General features: G+C 46.6%; 1 protein-coding gene across 6 annotated transcripts in view; it reads right to left on the bottom strand.

Annotated features, from left to right (window-relative positions):
* Positions 1-12,449, bottom strand: part of AGL (amylo-alpha-1, 6-glucosidase, 4-alpha-glucanotransferase) — a 161,033-nt gene that overhangs the window by 124,045 nt on the left and 24,539 nt on the right. The window lies entirely within an intron of this gene.

Consider the following 12,449-nt stretch of genomic DNA (forward strand, 5'->3'; position numbering starts at 1 on the left):
CGGTCCCGGCCCTTCTGTGAGCCCTGCGTCTGCGCTGCTTCCTCTTACAGCGGTCCCGCCCTTTCTCTGACGTCAGAGAAAGGGCGGGACCACCGGAAGAGGAAGTAGCGCAGACGCAGGGCTCACAGAAGGGCGGGACCGCCAAGAAGAAGAAGCAGGACAACGGTAGGAGCTTCTACATGATGATGGGGGGGTCGGGAGGCTGTGAGGGTGCGAGCGGTCCTTCGGGGTGGGGGTGCGAGTGCGAGTGCGTACGAGCGGTCCTTCGGGGTGAGGGTGCGAGCGGTCCTGCGGGGGGGGAGGGTGAATCGGACGTCGGGGGGGCATCAGGCTTTCAGGGTGGGGACAGGACTTCAAGGGGGAGAGGAGAGTCGGGGCGGGCGAAAGGAGAGTCGGGGTGGCCAGAGGAGAGTCGGGGCGGCATGCGCGGTATACGGGTGTGCGCGGTATATAAAAATTTATTTATATAAATTACAGTTTCCCGCGCGCTATACCCGTGTGCGCGTTTTACATGGGTGCGCGGTATTTGAGTGAAAATATTGACTTAGATTGGCCACTGTGAGGACAGGATACTGGGCTAGATGGACCACTGGTCTAACCAAGTAAGGCTATTCTTAAGTTCCAGCAAAGATAGAGAGGAGGAGGTTAAAACTGAGGAGTGCCCATTGAGGCAACAAAAAGCAGCTAAGAGGCTCATTTTGAAAGCACCTAGACATACAAAGTACCATAGAAACCTTTCAAAATGAGCCTCTAAGGCTCTAACATAAGGCAAGCAGAGCTATGCACCAATTTTAGCAACTCTCATTAGCTGCCAAAGCTAGAGTGGAAGTAACTGGAAATCAACAATTTTTTTGCAACAACAACAAAAAAAATGTAATAACTAGGGAATAAAGGATAAATAACCCCCACTGATTTAACCAGACATCTGAAGAGATATTTCAGAAAAAAAAAGTTGATTCCTAGTTTCCCTTGATCATGACCTTTTTCATTTACCGTAATCACTTTTACAATTAAATTGTGTTATCTTGATTAGACCGTAAGCTCCCTGAAGAAGCGACTGTCTCACGTGTAGTTGAGCATACAGAGCTGAGCATGTCCTGTGGCACTTTATATGTGACTAGCAGTAGTGGCAGCAATACCACGGAAACAGTGCTGCCTTCCTGTGCCATGTCCTCTCAGCACAGTGCTTCACCATCAGTACCCTCCAGGAAACAGAGTAAAGCCTAGGGAAGATACAGAAGACAGGAGACACAGAAAATGCTGTTTCTCCACATAGGAAAAGCTGCTTCTACTGTTTCTCCAAATAGGAAAAGCTGCTTCTTACTGGGAACTGCCCTATGACATGGGATACCTCAAGTCCATTTAGCGTTCGGTAATGAAATGCAAGATGCTACTCTCCACCGAAGGTTTGACCTTTGCAGCATGGAGCACAGCCAAAATAAAAATTAAAAGCAACCCACTCATAAGAGGCAAACAGAAAACAGAAGCAGTCTTCCTTAAATGAAGGTTTTCACTGCCTGAAAAATGAAATATTTTATTTTCTAATGCAATACATGTCTTGTTAATATCAATGCCAGCAAGCAGATATACTGGATAAAACATAGTAAATAAAGTCTCAAAGCATTGAAAACAAAGTAGTATTAAATGAAGATTTTGTGGCAATTAACATACCTCATTACTAATGCACATTAAACCACATTAACTAATCAAATGCAATATGCAGTAAAATAATGAGTTCCTTCACAGGCAAAAGTAGGCAAAGTAGCTCATTACTATGCATTACAGCTTGCATTTACCCCTTTAATGCATGTTAAAATATTACACGTTAAGATGTAGTTAGTCCTTGGGGAAGTTATTGGCTCCCTACGACAAAAAGCATTAGAAAAAAAAATACCCCCTCCCTACCCAGTGCCTTTCCCAATATTAAGATGAACCATCCTAGTGGGCCAGTGGTACCCCTTTCTATGTCAGAAGACTCCCCTACACCGAGGCCCTTAAATCATTGGTGGACTAGAAGTGGTGCAACAAATATTCATTTCAGCTCTAGTAAGAGATAAAAAGTGAGATAATACCTCCCCCACTCCAATGAAAGCACTGCCCTACATGTGTAGCCCTGCCCAAATGTGAACGCAATGTCCCAGGAATCCCTAGAGCTGGGAATTCCATAGGGGGCAGGTGCAAACCCCACTAACCCCTGCACCAGCACTGCCATGTTGCAAAATAGCAGTGCCTGAACCCTAGGTCTCAGTTTGCCAAATACCATCCTTATATGGTAGAATGATCTCTGAATACAATTCAAACTCCTCTTACTGATCTACAAATGCACTTGCTCAGCTGCCCTTCACTATCTCTCTTCACTTATCTCCCCCTCCCCCCCCCCCCCCCCCGTGAGCTCCGCTCAACTGGTAAATAAATCCCTTCTATCTGTGCCCTTCTCTTCAACTGGCAACTCCAGATTCTGTCCCTTCTGCCTTGCTGCACTGTATGCTTGGAACAAGCTGCCCAATAGCTAAGAAGAAGAAAGATTTTTTAAAAATTTAAATTGAATCAGGTAGGGCAGACTGGATGGACCATTCGTGTCTTTATCTGCCGTCATCTACTATGTTATATGTATGTTATGTAAATCCCTTCAGCGGACTCCATCTCAGGCAGTGTTCAAGGCCAAGATAAAAGCTCACCTCTTTGAGAGTGCTTTCGACTCCTAACTTCTCTCACCTTGGCTTCTGCATCCCCTACCCTCTATGTCATGTCTTGTCTGTCCAAGTTAGATTGTAAGCTCTCCCAAGCAGGGACTGTCTATAAATGTCAAAAAGCACAGTTACTTACCGTAACAGGTGTTATCCAGGGACAGCAGGCAGATATTCTTGACTGATGGGTGATGGCACCGACGGAGCCCCGGTACGGACAATTTTAGAGTGATTGCACTCTAAGAACTTTAGAAAGTTCTAGCTAGGCCGCACCGTGCGTGCGCGAGTGCCTTCCCGCCCAACAGAGGCGCGCAGTCCCTAGTTAAGATAAGCCAGCTAAGAAGCCAACCCGGGGAGGTGGGTGGGACACAAGAATATCTGCCTGCTGTCCCTGGATAACACCTGTTACGGTAAGTAACTGTGCTTTATCCCTGGACAAGCAGGCAGCATATTCTTGACTGATGGGTGACCTCCAAGCTAACAAAAAGAGGGATGGAGGGAAGGTTGGCCATTAAGAAAACAAATTTTGTAAAACAGATTGGCCGAAGTGTCCATCCCATCTGGAGAATGCATCCAGACAATAATGCGATGTGAAAGTATGAACTGAGGACCAAGTAGCAGCCTTGCAGATTTCCTCAATGGAAGTTGAACGGAGGAAAGCTACAGACGCTGCCATAGCTCTAACCTTGTGGCCCGTGACAGAACCTTCCAGTGTCAGGCCCGACTGAGCATAACAAAATGAAACGCAAGCAGCAAGCCAATTGGATAGGGTGCGTTTAGATACAGGATGACCCAATTTGTTAGGATCAAATGACAAAAACAGTTGAGGAGATGATCTGTGAGGTTTGGTGCGTTCAAGATAGTAAGCCAGAGCACGTTTACAGTCCAAGGTATGCAAAGCCTGTTCACCTGGATGAAAATGAGGCTTTGGAAAAAAAACAGGTAGGACGATGGACTGATTAAGATGAAAGTCAGACACAACCTTAGGGAGAAACTTTGGATGTGTACGTAGAACCACCTTATCATGGTGAAAAACAGTGAAAGGTGGATCAGCCACTAGTGCATGCAACTCACTGACCCTCCTGGCAGAAGTGAGAGCTATGAGGAAGACCACTTTCCAAGTGAGAAATTTGAAATGTGCTGTGGCCAAAGGTTCAAAAGGAGGCTTCATTAAAGCGGAAAGAACCACATTGAGATCCCAAACCACAGGAGGGGGCTTGAGAGGTGGTTTCACGTTGAAAAGGCCCCTTATAAATCTAGAAACTAAAGGATGAGCCGAGAGGGGTTTTCCATGAACCGGCTCATGAAAAGCAGCAATGGCACTAAGATGAACTCTGATAGAAGTAGATTTAAGGCCAGAGTCAGACAAGGAAAGAAGATAGTCCAACACCAGTCCCACTGCTAGAGACATGGGATTATGGTGATGTAAGAGGCACCAGGAAGAAAACCGAGACCACTTCTGTTGATAACACTGAAGAGTGGCCGGTTTCCTGGAAGCATCAATGATAGAACGGACAGGCTGAGAAAGGAGAGAATGAGCCGAAGTCAGCCCGAGAGAAACCAAGCTGTCAGGTGCAGAGACTGCAGGTTGGGATGCAGAAGGGACTGTTGATGCTGAGTAAGCAGAGAAGGAAACAGTGGAAGAGGTATGGGTTCCCTGGAACTGAGTTGAAGTAGAAGGGAGAACCAATGTTGCCTGGGCCACCGTGGAGCGATGAGAATCATGGTGACTTGTTCTCTTTTGAGCTTGAACAATGTCCGCAGCATGAGCGGTAGAGGGGGAAATGCATATAGGAAGAGACTGGTCCAATCCAGGAGAAATGCATCGGGCGCCAGACGGTGAGGAGAGGAGAGTCTGGAGCAAAACAGGGGCAGCTGATGGTTGTGGGGAGCTGCAAAAAGGTCCATTTGAGGAGTGCCCCATTGAGCGAAAATGGACTGAAGAGTCGAGGGATCGAGAGTCCATTCGTGAGGTTGGAGAATTCTGCTGAGATTGTCCGCTAAGGAATTCTGTTCCCGGCTGTTCCCTTCAGGAATAAGTGACGAGCTGTCGCCCAAGACCAAATCCGTTGGGCTTCCTGACACAACAGGCGAGAGCCTGTTCCTCCCTGTTTGTTGATGTAGTACATTGCAACTTGATTGTCTGTGCAAATGAGTAGTACTTGAGGAAAGAGAAGATGTTGAAACGCCTTGAGGGCATAAAACATCGCTTGGAGTTCCAGGACATTGATGTGGTGTTTCTTTTCCTGGGCAATCCAAAACCCCTGAGTTTGGAACTCGTTCAAGTGAGCTCTCCAGGCGTAGGGGGAGGAATCTGTGGTGATGACTAGTTGGTGCGGAGGTAGATGGAACAGCAGACCTCTGGATAGATTTGAAGATGTCAACCACCAAAGAAGTGACTGTCGAAGAGACGAGATCACAGATATGTGTTGTGAACAAGGATCCGTCGCCTGGGACCATTGGTTCGCTAAGGTCCATTGAGGAGTACGCAGGTGGAGATGTGCAAAGGGGGTGACATGTACTGTCGAAGCCATGTGCCCCAATAGCACCATCATGTGATTCGCAGAGATGGTAATCTGTTGAAACACCTGTTGACAGAGATGGAGGATGGCGTGAAGGCGGTTGGATGGAAGAAACGCCCTAATCAGAACAGTGTCCAGAACAGCTCCAATAAATTGAAGTCGTTGGGTCGGAATGAGGTGAGACTTGGGTAGATTGATTTCGAACCCTAACAGTCGAAGGAAGTGAATAGTCTGATTGGTGGCAAGCAGAACCGCCTGAGGGGAATGAGCTTTGATCAACCAGTCGTCCAGATGAGGGAAGACTTGAAAGTTGTGAGAGCGGAGATAGGCCGCTACCACAATCAGACATTTGGTGAATACCCTGGGAGAGGAGGCCAGGCCAAAGGGTAGCACCTTGTACTGATAATGATGTGGATTGATGAGAAAGCGCAGATATTGCCTGGACGTCAGATGGATAGGAATATGTGTGTAAGCCTCTTTGAGATCGAGGGAGCATAGACAGTCGCCCTGAGCGAGAAGAGGGTAGAGGGTGGCAAGAGAGAGAATTTTGAACTTCTCCTTGACCAAACATTTGTTGAGATCTCTGAGATCTAAGATGGGTCTGAGGTCTCCGGTCTTTTTGGGAACTAAAAAGTACCTGGAGTAAAATCCCTGACCTCGCTGATCTTGAGGAACTTCTTCGATGGCATTGAGAAGAAGGAGGGATTGAACCTCTTGAGCGAGAAGGAGGGACTGAGACTTGTTGGAAGCAGACTCTTTTGGCAGGCTTAACGGTGGAGGAGTCTGAAAATTGAGGGAGTAACCATGGGCTATGATCGAGAGCACCCACTGGTCGGTGGTGATGACCTCCCATCGAGAGTGAAAAATGGTTAATCGACCTCCTATGGGCTGTGGAAGAGGACAGGAGGGAGGGAGACTGGCAATGCCCAGGAGAAGGGAGTCAAAAGGGCTGAGTCGGCTTAGTCTGAGTGACAGGCTTTATGGTAGGCGGCTGTTGCTGACGTGCTTGTTGGTGCTGTTGCCGCTGCCTCCGAGGTTGTGGAGGTTGAGGTTGAACTGGCCGAGCAGAAAACCGCCTCTGATATGATGGCTGCTGTCTAAATGGACGAGGAGGAGGAGGCTTCTTTTTATTTTTCAGCAAGGTATCCCACCTCGTCTCATGGGCAGAGAGCTTTTGAGTGGTGGTATCCATAGATTCTCCAAAGAGCTCATCACCCAGGCAGGGAGCATTGGCAAGGCGGTCCTGGTGGTTCACATCAAGGTCGGAGACTCTGAGCCATGCCAAATGTCTCATCGCTACAGACATAGCCGTGGCTCGGGATGTGAGTTCAAAAATATCATAGATGGACCGGACCATAAACTTCCTGAGTTGCAGGAGACTGGAAGTGCATTGTTGGAATGCAGGAAGCTTACGGTCAGGAAGATACTTTTGAAAAGAAGAGACTTGCTGGATCAAATGTTTCAGGTAAAAAGAAAAGTGAAACACATAATTACCTGAACGATTGGCCAGCATTGCATTTTGGTAAAGTCTTTTACCAAATTTATCCATGGCCTTCCCCTCTCTGCCAGGAGGGACAGAGGCATAAACACTAGAGCCTGCCGATTTCTTGAGGGTGGACTCCACCAGCAGAGATTCATGGGGCAGCTGGGGTTTGTCAAACCCTGGAATAGGAATCACTTTGTAAAGCGATTCCAGCTTCCTAGGGGCTCCTGGAACGGTGAGAGGAGTTTCCAAATTTTTGTAAAAAGTTTCCCTCAAGATATCATGGAGGGGTAACTTCAAAAATTCTTTCGGAAGCTGGTCAAAATCCAAAGCATCAAGAAATGCTTTGGATTTTTTAGAGTCAGACTCTAGAGGAATGGAAAGGGTGTCCGACATCTCCTTAAGAAACTTGGTGAAGGACGAGTGCTCTGGCTTACCAGCAGGATCTTGCACCGATGTAACATCCTCCTCCGAGGAATAATCTGCCTCGGTACCGAGGGGGTCATCAGAATCATCCCACAAATCAGGGTCCCGTACCGATGAAAGACGGCCCTGAGAAAGTGGGGTAGAAGGTTCGGTGTGCTTGGTTTTGCGTACCGATTTACCAGACCTCATGGACACCGTACCGGGTGATTGTACAGCGGTACCGCTGTACAATCACCCGGTACGGTGTCCATGAGGTCTGGTAAATCGGTACGGGTTTACGGGTGTCAGAGAACGGTACCGGTTCCGAAGTCGAGTAAGCAGTGCGTCGAAGAGACTTCGGTTCCGCCAAGAGAACAGGCATAGAAACAGATTTTTGCGGTGCCGACAACGTCGATGCCGATAAAACAGGCTGTTCGACAATCGGCACCGAAGGCTCAGTAGGTACCGACACTGGAAGGCTCGGAGTCAGCAGAGCCGGGAGCAAGTGTTGTAACTGCTCCTTAAGCTGGACCTGAAGGATGGATGCTATTCTCTCATCCAAAGACGGTCCCGATGGCACCGGTACCGCTTTTTCCTTGCTCGGTACCTGCAGTGCAGCTCGACGCTCCGGAGAAGTCGATGCCGATGAAGAGGCAGTGACTTCAATAGGAGCGGAGCGTTTGTGGGGCCGGCGCGCAGTCTGCAGGACTTGGCTCACTGCTTGTTCGACTGGCGGGCCAAGGACAGTAGGGGATGGCTTTTTAGCCGGCTTACCCATAGGGTGCGACACCGGGGATGGATCTTGCGGTGTCAAAGTCACCGGTGCCGATTTGGAAGAAGATGTCGGTGTCGATGCCGGGGGAACTTCCATGGCGGCACCGAAAAGAATCCGCTGTTGAATTTGGCGATTCTTTAGAGTTCTCTTTTGGAGAGAACTGCAGCGGGTGCACATTTCTGCCCTATGGTCCGGACCCAGACACTGAAGGCACCACTTGTGCGGGTCAGAAAGAGAAATAGGACGTGCACACCGCTGACACTTCTTAAAACCCGGTGAAGGGGGCATGAAGGGAAAAACGGCCATAGCAAAATCGAAGCCCGAGGCTTCGATGGTGCCAACAGGCCCCGCCGGGGCCGACCGGAAAAAAGTCGAAAAAAATGGACTTCTTTTTTTTTTTTTTTAAGAAAGAAAACAATAAGGTGAATAAATCACGACAAGAAAATATCGCGCGAGCGGGAAAGCGAGAAAAAATTTGAAAAAAATTTTCCAACAGCAGTTGGAACACGTGTCTTCTTAGCTCCGCGGAAACTAAGAAACTGGGGACCGCGCGCCTCTGTCGGGCGGGAAGGCACTCGCACATGCGCGGTGCGGCCTAGCTAGAACTTTCTAAATTTCTTAGAGTGCAATCACTCTAAAATTGTCCGTACCGGGGCTCCGTCGGTGCCGTCACCCATCAGTCAAGAATATGCTGCCTGCTTTTCCTGGGATGATGTACAGCACTGCATACGTCTTTCAGCGCTACATAAGTGATAAGTAGTACAATGTTTTGACATACTGTTAAGAGTCGGAAGGTACCATTTTACAACATAGCCATTCTGGGACATAAACAAGTTATGTGGGGAAGACGGAGGTACTGGGGGATTATGTTTGCTTTTTGTCAAGGGATGAAGATAGGCACAAGGAGAGGGGGTATTGCTACCTCACCATTTGCCCTACAGAAGGGCTGGATGGTGGCTCAGTTTTTATTTTTGAACCTTAATTTTGAGAAGGGATGCTGGGGAAGGAGCATATTACATTATATTAGTGATTTCTATTCCTCCATTACCTTGCGATTCAAGGCGGATTACAGAAGAGGATTTCTGGACATGTCCAGAGGTGTTACAGAGTAGAGCAGGTTGCTTCAGAGGATTGAAATGTTTCATACGGTGTTAGTTAGTCTTCATGGATTTCTTGAATAGCAGGGTTTTTATTTCTTTTCTGAAAGTTTTGTAGTCTGGGGTCACGATTAGTAGATTAGAGAATTGGTGGTCTAGTTTTGCTGCCTGTGTGGCTAGAAGGCCATCGTACAGTTTTTTCCCGTTTGATGTCTCTGATTGGAGGGTATGTGAATGGTGTCTTGGTTCTCCTGTGTCTGGTTGTGGTAGTTTGGATTAGGCGGTTGTCACCATGGGCTGTCACCATTTATGGATTTAAGTAATAGACAGTAGAATTTAAATAGTATTCTTGCTTGAATTGGGAGCCAGTGTGAGTTGAGGTATGCCTCGGTGATGTGGTCGTGTTTTCTTAATGAATAGATTAGTCTCAGCGCTGTGTTTTGTACTGTTTGTAGTTGTTTTATCATTGTTGTGGGGCAGGGGAGATAGAGGATGTAGCAGTAGTCAAGGAGACCTAGGACTAGGGACTGGACCATGAGCTGGAATTGTTTTTTGTCGAAGAATTTTCAAAATTGCCTCATGACCACGAATGATTTCTGTCTTGTTTTGTTGTTCTGTGGTTGCTTGGTGCAGCATCTGTCTATCGTTTAAAGACACTAAGGATGGTGAGCCAGGGATAGGGCCTGCCATCCTCACAGTTGGGACCATCTATTGCATAATGAATGTACAGTGCTATGTACGTCTTTCAGCAGTATAGAAATGATAAGTAGTAGTAATATCATTACCACAGAATTGTACTAACCTTTCTTATCAGATTTTACAGTTTTGTTAGTTTTACTGTGTGTTAAAAAAAAAAAAATCATTGTTTTATGTCCCTTCAGTAAGTACGCCCCTTTATCTTTTCAAGCAAATTTCTGCTTTTTCTACTTATGAAGTAGCTCAGAGTGAACTGAGAAATTAGCAAGAATGGAAATCTTACATCACTGACCACACTGTACAAAATTCTTTCCCACTATCAAGTTACACAAGCCCTTTGCTGACACTAAAAGGACGATCGGCACCGTAGAAACAATGAACTATAAAACAAGAAGCCATTTTCAAAACTGCCCACACATTGCTACAAAGTCAGCAAGTACATTTCACCTAAGGTCTTTTGCACCAATCTTTAAAGGGAAAATACAAGCCTATTTGCACATTATCAGACATTCACACTTACTTTTTCTGTGGTTAATTTCTGCATTTTTGTAATTTCCACAAATTATTTCCCTTTTCTGATCTAAACTGGTCCTAGTGAACACACTGTGAAATTTCATGTACACTTTTAGCTGGGTATGACAGCTCTCACACAGGTACAGGGCATCTGAAAATTGCCCTCAAAATAGATGGTGGTAGAAAATACCAGTCCACTCATCCAGTCTGCCAGTTATTCTGTCCATGCTGCTAAGAATACATCCAAGTGTCAGCCACAGAGCATAAATGCCTATGAGATCTCACTCCATATCCAGAATAGTCTCATCTTCCTCCTTGGTATTCCTCTATCTTAGGTAGGTAAGTACATAGTTCTCTCTCACAAACTGCTTCTCTTAAATCTAATCATGTACTAGCTGTAATAACTATCCATGGCCAACATAATAATTCAGAACTGAAGATACAGGTTGCAGATATGTTATTAATAAAACTGAACAATATCAGGGCTGGAAAGCTCTTCTTCCTCCAAGTTCCTGAGGGTGGTAGGGATGATAGCACTTCATTACCTATGAAAATGCCTTTAATTTTTGCAGTTTTTGCTAGAGCTTTTGAAAAGATGGAGCACTACACTGTTCTACATAAACTGAGGACCCCTATGCCCTCTATAAAGGATCATACTGCAACAAGGCACACATCTTGCTACAGGTGCCATAAAATGAATACATTCCACACGTACTATAGGATTGGGCCCCAGAGGAACATCTAATGTTTACAGAATGCAATTAATAATTGTAAAAATACTTCTAGGTATAGGCTGCAGCATACCGATGCACTCTATTGGGTTTTCCTTCCATAGGATGTCTATTTCTTCTCCTTGATCAGAAGATGGCCTGTCAGCTGTTTCTATGCCTTATTATCTTTCTGAAGTGTTTGGCATGAGAACTCCAACCTTTCCTTTCTGAGCACACCACCAAAACCCTTATCCTAGATTACTGCAACTTGCTTCTCACAGATGTTCCACTCAACTCTCTTTCTCCCCTTCAATCCAAAATTCTGCTGCACGACTTATATTTTACCAGTGTCTCTATGTTTACATTACCCCTCTTCTCAAGTCACTTCATTAGCTTCCTATCTATTTCCATATACAGTTTAAACCTCTCTTATAGACTTACAAGTGCATTCGCTGGGCAGTTTCTCAGTATCTCTTTCTATACTTCACCCTGGGAACTCTGTTCATCAGGTGTATTATCTGTACCCTTCTCCTCTACTGCCAACTCCAGACTCCATCCCTTCTATCTTGCTGTACCATATGCCTGAACAAATTGCCTGAATCACTATGTCAAGCTCTGTCTCTGGCAGTTTTCAAATACAGCCTAAAAGCCCACTTTTTCGAGGCTGCTTTTAACTCCTAACTCTTACTTGTAACGTACCAGTATCTGTTTTACCATTCCCTCTGCAAAATTCCCTAACCCCTATTTGTCTGTTTTGATTAGATTGTAAACTCTAACGAGCAAGGATTGCTTCTTACATGTTTAATGTACAGCGCTGCGTACTTCTGGCAGCGCTATAGAAAAGTAGTATCATATATACTCAAATATAAACTGAGATTTTTGGGCCCAAAAAATGGCCCCAAAATGGGGATCTCGGTTTATATTCAGGTCAGCGCTGACCCATCCCCCTCCTGAACCTGTTGGAGGCCTCTGCTCGGCCTGCTGTGAGACCTGGTGGGCCAAGACAGGAGAGATCCCTTCCATCTCCTGTCCCAGCTGACTCTAATAACTTTTGCCTCCCTTCCCCCCCAGTGCACCTTTTAAATCCCTGGTGGTCCAGCGGTGGGCCAGAAGAGCATGGATCCTTTCTGCCTTCTGTCCCAGCCGATTCTAAGGATTTTTACCTCCCTCTTACCTCCCCAGTATATCTTTAGAATCCCTGCTGGTCCAGTGGTGAACTGAGGAAGGAGCAACTGCTCCTGCCTGTGCAAAGTCGCTAGCCGATTGGCTGCCGCAAGTTCTCAGGGTATCATGAGAACTTACAGCAGCCAATCAGCTAGTGGCTTTGCATAGGTAGGAGCGAAGGAAGGTCACTCCTGCTGCGGTTCACCACTGGACTACCAGGGATTCTAAAGGTATGTGGGGGAGTTGGAAGGGAGGTAAAAAGTCTTAGAATCGGCTGGAAAAGGAGGCAGGAGGGATCCCTCCTGTCCCAGCCCACCGCTGGACCACCAGGACTTATGGCAGGTCTGCAAGGCATTGGGAGGAGGGGGAACAGGGTACAGAATCTGGTAGGGAGGGA

The sequence above is a fragment of the Geotrypetes seraphini genome, chromosome 12 (genome assembly GCF_902459505.1).
Source record: "Geotrypetes seraphini chromosome 12, aGeoSer1.1, whole genome shotgun sequence".
Taxonomy (NCBI): domain Eukaryota; kingdom Metazoa; phylum Chordata; class Amphibia; order Gymnophiona; family Dermophiidae; genus Geotrypetes; species Geotrypetes seraphini.